Raw genomic sequence first — 7,351 nt, 5'->3', positions numbered from 1 at the left:
AAGACTCTTATTAAGAAGGACTGGGTCAGAGGGGGCACGGTTAAATGGAAAGTCATCAACAACACTTACAGCTAAATCTTCAGTTGAGGGGCCTTCACCAGGATCACAAGGTCCATGTGCTTTAAGATGCTTTCGAAACCCTGAAAAAGTACCAAAGAAACGAGAACAAGCAGGCTGACCACATTTCAGACGAAGTGTCTTTCCTGAACAAAGTCCGTGGATCACCTTCAAGTGCTTAATTAGTGAACTGTCATTTGCTTGAGGGCCTTTGCAAATAAAACAAAACATCTCAAGGTATCAAAATCAGTGCAGCATCCGAGCTCTCATCTCTTTGACCCTGGGATTCACCTTGGTGGTAGCAGTATCAATCTGATAAACTGCGGTTTGCAAGAAGTGGTAGACATTGGCCAGATCCCTGTTGTACGAGGTAGCGAAGACGAAATGAGCTTTAAAAAGCTCGTCAAAAGAGGAAAGAGAATCTGGTGACTGACACGGGATTGCATGTTTGTCGATAACAATGAAATATTTGTGTGTGGCGCTCCTCTTGGTTCCCACAGCCAGTAGATAGGGTTGACGGCTCTCTGTGATGCTGTCCAGATGCCCTTCAATACTGGTCCCAGTCTGTGAAAAGAAAACTTAATCAGTCTTGCTATTAAAATGTATCTGTTGCAGTTTAGGGCCCAATCATCACCACCAGAATCACTTACTGCCACAAAATGCAAGATTTCAGCCTTATATTTTTTACTTTGCTAAATGTAAAATAAAGAGATTTATTCATATCAGCGTATCTGGGGCTGATGGTGATCGATCTGTGGGGAGCCAAATCAGAGAAATATCACACGGCACTCATTGATTACAGATGAGCATGGTCATCACATGATTTCACAAGAGTATAGTTTTAAGATTTAATATTACGGACAGAACAGTGAGCCCTTTTAAACTTTAAACTGTAACATTACCTTGATGAATTTCACAAGGTGGTCAATGGCTTGTCTGGCAGAGAGCTTTCCTGGTCTCTTGTTGCGGCCATGAGGTGATGGTGGCATGAGGTGGATAAGGAGCAAGATGGAGGACATCTCACTGTCCCATCCTGAAAATACAAGAAAATTCAGAAAGACATTCTTACTAAAATGTTTATTGTTTTGTTCCAAACCATTTCCTTCTTCCATTATTATTATTTCTTTAATTTGAGTGTACCATCTTCCAGTTCTTCTGTTGTGGATTCAGCGTTATGAAGGAGCTCTTCAAGGTCGCTTGTCTGGGTGAGGCCACGGCTTTGTTCAAGGACTTTCTGCCTGTAGTGAGTAGGCCACTTCTCCAGGAACTTTGCAGAGATGTCATCACCAAACATCAGACTGAAATCCTGCACTATCTGCAGACAAGATGGAATACAGAAAACAACATGGCATATATTGTTAATAGGTGCACCTGGACTGACCAGGAATGTGTCCGTTTAAGTCATTTTTCATTTCAGCTTGATTTTAATGCAAGGCATTCGAAGAGCAACATACCATTCCCGTGATGTCAAGAAATCTTGGAAAGGTGGTGAATATTTCAGAGGACTTCACTGGGTCATGAACCATTTCTTGGCGATGGATGAAGGTCTGTTTCATCTTCTCCTTGATGATTGCTTCATCAGTTGTATGCTTCATGAGTGCAATGGCCTCACAACACTGGGTTTCTGTGGTTAGCCGATTTTCCTTACTGAAGGGGGTTCTGTCACCAGAATCTGGACCACCTGTAACAATGATCAGTGAACAGTGACCTGTAACAGTGAAACCACATACTGATGCAATACTTGCTTTACTTCTCAAAATAGTTAAGCCACTTTCACCCCTTACACAAACGGCCAATCGTCTTTTTGCTAAACCCCCTGCAATGCACATCACTGTAACAAAAAAGCACTATGCACATTAAAGATGAATTGAACATGTGAACTCATAAAAAAAAAAAAAAATCTAACACACTTGAAATCATGTACCTGTCAGTGGCTGAGGGTTTCTTTTCTTTTGTCCCTCTGAGGCTTCTTTTTGAAGCGTTTTCACTCTCCATGCAAGAAATCCACCCCCATCTACTGGATTGTAATAATGCTCCTAAAAACCAAGGAAGTGTTTATTTTTCCTCCTTAAAAAACTAACACATGTTCTTGTCTGGAGAATTGATGAAATCAAGGTCAACCAGTCTGACATCTGCTGTGTTCAACTTGTTGAGGTTAGGAGACAAGGTCAGCATTTAGAAATGTTAATAATTTGTTGCAATCTCACTTGGTTTTTTGATCAATACTAGAAGGAATGAGTGAAGAGGTTAGACTTGTTTTATTTACTTACATAGCCCAAAGTGCCCTGGGGATCGGCCAGGTATGGAAACAAGGCAGTGATGCCCTTTGCGTAGTCCTCTTTAACACGCCTTGAAGGGCTCGTCCTAAAGTATGCACACACACACGTATGAGATCCAAACAAAAGTACTCCTATACCGATGCCTACTGCACTTGGTCGAACCAAATAAAACCATAAATGTTAGGGTTGGATGTTAATTACATGACCACATACCCATGTTCACTCGCCATGTGTGCAACCAATATCTTCACCATGTCACGTCTTCTGGAATCTGTTAGGCTTTTTGTCCGAGCGTACTCTGTAAGGATCCTCTCTCCTCCAGGTTTCTTCCTCAGAATCTTTTCAATCATCTAAGTGTGAGGGGGAAAAAAAGAGGGGGGGGGGGGGGGGGGGAATGGATTTGGTGGCCAATTACATTTACAGTATTTACAAAAATGTAAACCATGCCCCAATTTACTTGGCCATTCCCCCCCCCTTACCCCTTTTATCAGAATCAACATATTGATCTCTCCATCTGCAAAGCTTACCCGAGCAAGACGAGCCAGGTCATCTCTGTTTCTTTGGCCAGGACTAGGCTGCAAAATGATGGTGTCATCAGAGTCCCCTTCATTTTCTGCACTAGAGCTGAGGAAGGAGCTGTTGCTGCTGGCAACGGAGTGGCTTGTAGAGGGGCTCACTGATTCTAGCATGTTAACATAACAGGTGTGATTATAATAACATGTCATTATTAAGAGGGGATCATCTGTGATAAGAGTAATGTAAAAGATCACATTAGATTAGGATGGATCCACACACCAAGCTAGTTATTCCTCAGATGCTTTTTTAAGTGTCTGATGGGGCATGTTTATTCAAAATGTCATGCAACGTGGATAAGTCTCTCTTTACTATTAGGCCATAGGCTAGCTCTCAGAAAGGGCCTAGAAATTGACTTCCGTTCCAGTATCCTGGGAAATACTTTTTTTTTTGTTTTTTATCAAGTACAATAGTTAAACTTCTTCCACAAAAAGTTCCACAAGCAGGAATTTTGCAGTTAGTGAGTAAATCGCCTTTTGAAGTTGGAAATGTATGAAAGTATGGACATAAACTCAGCACAAAAAGTAGGGAAACTTACTTTTGTTTGGTAGATTATTTCTTTGCTGTATGAATGCTTCTTGGCAATACATCTTATACCGTTGGAAAGCCTACTTTCTTCCCTTTCCGATGGTGCCACATTTGTAAGGAACAAGCATTCATAGGATGAGCTGCAGAGCTGAGTTTGTGGGTTGCGCCCATGAAAAATGTGCCAGAATAAACTGAAACTAAGGAAATTTGGTGTTTGGTAGATTATTTCTTTGTTGTAACAACGCTTCTTGGCAATGAACCATATACCATTGGAAAGCCTGTTTACTCACCTTTCAAATGGTGCCACATTTGCAAGGAACAAGCATTCGTAGGATGAGCTGCAGAGCTGAGTTTGTGGGTTGCGCCCACGAAAAGTTTGCCAGTATAAGCTGTTTGGCAAATTTTTCACCAGGCGCAAGAAGCTCACCATGGGGTGTAATTTTTCACATACCACATTTCAGATTAGACTATATAAGCCCCATAACTGATATTAAGATAAGTTCCAAATAATTTCTTATACCTTCAATGGAATCAAATAAAACATATACCAATATTGTCGTCACGCCCCTGTCTAGGGCTTTTAGGACATGACAAAACGAAAATGTAATGGACGGACAACGGAATAAAAATAATCATTTATTTACAAAAATAGAAAACACACACACCACACACACATGAGAGAGCTGCTGCTCTCTGATCCCTCCCCCTCTGATCCCACACACACTCACACACAACACAAACATACACACTCACACAAAACACACACACACACGAGAGAGCTGCTGCTCTCTGATCCCTCCTCCTCTGATCCCACACACACTCACACACCACACAAACATACACTCACACAAAACACACACAGACACGAGAGAGCTGCTGCTCTCTGATCCCTTCCCCTCTGATCCCACACACACTCACACACCACACAAACATACACACTCACACACACAAAACACACACACACACACGAGAGAGCTGCTACTCTCTGATCCCCCCCACACACACACTCACACAAACACACATACTCTCTCTCACACACACACACACACTCACACAAAACACACACACACACACACAAACACACATGTAATCCAGGTGCAGGGCCAGACTCCCCGATCTCCAACTCCAGCTACAGCTGCGCACCAACCCACCTACAAGACACAAGGCAAAACAGAAAACACATTTGTTACGACCCTGTGGGTCATCCATTGTAATCACAATGTACCACAAATTTGATCATCATAAACGATTAAGCGCTCCAGAATAGCCTACTCACGCTAAAGTGTATCATCAGCAGAGTACAATGTGTGTAGGAGGTCTTTTGGTTTTTGGTCTAGTCTTGAAGTCACATGCTCTGGGCTGTAAGAGCCATTGTCTGTTTCTGAAGATCCTAGGTCACTTTCTGTAGAGTGTAATTCCTCAAAAACAGACCCAGTTGAAAGCGTTTCAACATACACAAGTTCACTCTTATTTCTCAGAGATGGCCGATGAAAGGTGATCTGAGGATAGTCTGCTTGAATCCTTGACTTTAGCTGGTCATTCCTGAAATTAAAAACTGAACTTAACTCAATTCTATTAATCCCCTGCATTTAACCCATCCGGGAACTATGGCTATTTCTAGTATTCCTACTACACCCGGAGCAGTGTGCTGCCACCGAGGCCTTGGGCCTTGCTCAAGGGCACCTCATCAGCGTCTCAGGTGGAATTTGAACCTGCAACCCTTCGGTCCAGCCAATTTCTTAACCACTAGACCACTGATGCCCCTAAAAAGTACTGGTAAGTGTGATTGACAACAATTTCGTGCTGGTGAATGAGATTTCAAAGAAAAAAACAATAGAGAGTTCTGAAATTCCCAGATCAAGGCTCATTCCTACAGAATTGCATTAATGATCCTCCATTGTGTTTTGGATTAGGAGCTTTTTTTTCTTGGTCCCACAAGTTCATTATTCAGTCCAAAACAAAATCTTACAATTGAGGGTCTTTGCAGAGGGGGGCTTTTTTCCCAAGCCAAAAATCAAAATCATATTCAATAGCAAAAATATTTCTTTACTACTATTCAGTTAGGTATATTCAGTAATACCCTCAGAAATACAATTATGTGTACCTGTAATTGGAGGCATCCAATGACTCATGTTTCTGCACAATTTTCTTGAAGGTCTTTAGAAGGCTAGTCATCCGAAGAACTTCTTGGTTGTCCAAAATCCTCTTCACAATGACAGTATCACAGAATACCTTGTATGAGGCATCAAATAATGACCTTCTCCCACTGTAAAATGCATTAAAGAATGAAGATTAGTTTGCAAGGAAATTACACTAGTCAATAATTAAAGCATTATCTAAGGAAAATAAGAGCCACCTAGGATAAATGTTAAGATTCAGTGCCTTGATTGAAATTGAAATATTTCATAAAAATTCCCTCAGCAAAGTTGAATTCAATCAGGTATAAGTTCACATTCTTAAAAAAAATGTTTTGGGGATAACATTTCTCATTAATACAAACCTTCCTGTTTCAGATTGAGTCTTAGAAAGGAATCTAGTATACGCTCTGTAGCAGTCATAGTGATACCTGGCCTCCACTGCTACACAATCTTTCCCACGTATCTGAATCAAAATACTCTCATCATGCTTCAGCTCTGCTGCCTCGCGTAGTCGCCCTGAACATTTTGATGTAAATTCAATGAGGACTAAGCCGACTATTAAAACAAGAACTTGAATAAAACATGTAGTAGAGACAATAGGGGTATGGACTAGGCTAGCAGTCAATTCAATCATAATGCTTTTAAAGTATGCTGGTAAGCCTAAATATGACTCACTCACTTACAAGAAACAAGTATACATCACAAGTTTTGATCTATTTTTGCAAGGATTTATATCGTATTTTGAATGTGAAGGGAAACATTTTTAAAATGTACACAGTAGTAAACATAAACCTCAGTAGGCTACAAACACTGCAATATGAGACTGAAACTACGAGAGAGTCCAAGAATGTATTACACTAAGTTTACTACCGCAGTTTTCTGTTTTTGCTTTGGCCAATTTATCCTTCACTCTCGTTCCTCTGACTGTTGTAAATCTTTCCTTTTTCTTGCAGATCAAACAGACTTCAGGAAGTATTGCTGAAGATCCCTGCATTTCTGTTTTCGAACGCAATCTCTTAGGGGAAGGACTGTCTGGAAATAACAATGAACATGATGGCATGTCCCAATAATATTTTTAATTCGATTTTTCCTATATAATATGGCATAGTTAGGCTAGTCATACAGAAATGCTGTTTTACTGGTTATGACTGAGGCTTCGCCTGTTATTGACAAAAAACGTGCAGAAAATATAAATTGAGGCCTACTCACCAGTACAACCTGACTTCTGTTTCTCTAGTCTCTCCTTGGCATGGAACAGCTGTCTTTTATCAGTAAATCGTTTGTAGCAGGAGGGATGATAGCAGGGGAGTGTTTCCAGTTCACAGTATTCACTGTCCAACATGTGTACAATTGGCAACACGGCGTTGTTCTCTCTCCCTTTCAGCGATATCCACTCTTTTGCGATCTTCCTGAATGTGTCCCATCTTGTTCGAGTTAAAACGCAGGTATTTTCGTCACAATTCTCTAAAATATGCATACAGCAAGCAGGATTTTCCTCTGAACGCAACCGCTTTCGACTGGGCGTCGCCATCTTTGTTTACCAACAGACCGCGACTCACTCACATCACAAAGTAGTAATCGTGATCGCTCATTGGTCGGAACTGGATCAGTGACGCTTAACACTCACGTGAATCATACCGCGGCAGATAAGGTAGTTCGATATTCAGAGTCAAAATGCAAAATAAATACAGGATTTCAGCGTGTGGAAACTTCATGTAAGCAGGATGGTGTAGTACACTTTCAGAATACGTTGAGAGATTTTATTTCCCATAATAC

At 41.0% G+C, this 7,351-nt stretch overlaps 1 long non-coding RNA gene across 1 annotated transcript; it reads right to left on the bottom strand.

Moving 5' to 3' along the window:
- Positions 1–4,449: 4,449 nt before the first annotated feature.
- LOC308379617 lies at positions 4,450–7,023 on the bottom strand. Its single transcript, XR_013968992.1, has 3 exons — positions 6,785–7,023; positions 5,542–5,703; positions 4,450–4,588 (listed from the first exon to the last, which is right to left on the bottom strand). It is a non-coding gene; the product is annotated as an uncharacterized lncRNA (long non-coding RNA).
- Between the last annotated feature and the right edge of the window lie 328 nt (positions 7,024–7,351).

This window comes from Sprattus sprattus, assembly GCF_963457725.1.
Source record: "Sprattus sprattus genome assembly, chromosome: 18".
NCBI lineage: Eukaryota > Metazoa > Chordata > Actinopteri > Clupeiformes > Clupeidae > Sprattus > Sprattus sprattus.
The sequence above is the reverse complement of the archived record's forward strand: the minus strand, read 5'-3'. Positions and strand labels throughout refer to the sequence as shown.